The following is a 453-nucleotide window of genomic DNA, read 5'->3' on the forward strand; positions in this document are numbered from 1 at the left end:
AATTCAACTGATAAACATAATTGACTTCCTGACTAAGATTTACAAGATAACCATAGATTGCTTCAAACCAACAATCTCTGTGGGATTCGACCCTTACTCACGTAAGGTATTACTTGGACGACCCAGTGCACTTGCTGGTTAGTGGTACGAGTTGTGAAAAGTGTGATTCGCAATTTGTGCTACCAAGTTTTTGGCGCCGTTGCCGGGGATTGTTCGTGTTTGAACAACTGACGGATTATTTTGTTGCTTAGATTAGGAAAAATCTTTTTTGGTTTAGAGTCTTTTATTAATTATCCCTTGTTAAAATACTTTAAATTTATAGCTCAGTTATTTAGAACGTGGTGTTTATGTTCATGATAATTGGCTATCATATTTTTAAAAAAAAAAAAAAACCTTTTTCAAAAATAATTTTTCTATTAAATCCTGTGCCAAACTTTAAGTTTGGTGTTTTCA

Source organism: Arachis ipaensis, chromosome B01 (genome assembly GCF_000816755.2).
Source record: "Arachis ipaensis cultivar K30076 chromosome B01, Araip1.1, whole genome shotgun sequence".
NCBI lineage: Eukaryota > Viridiplantae > Streptophyta > Magnoliopsida > Fabales > Fabaceae > Arachis > Arachis ipaensis.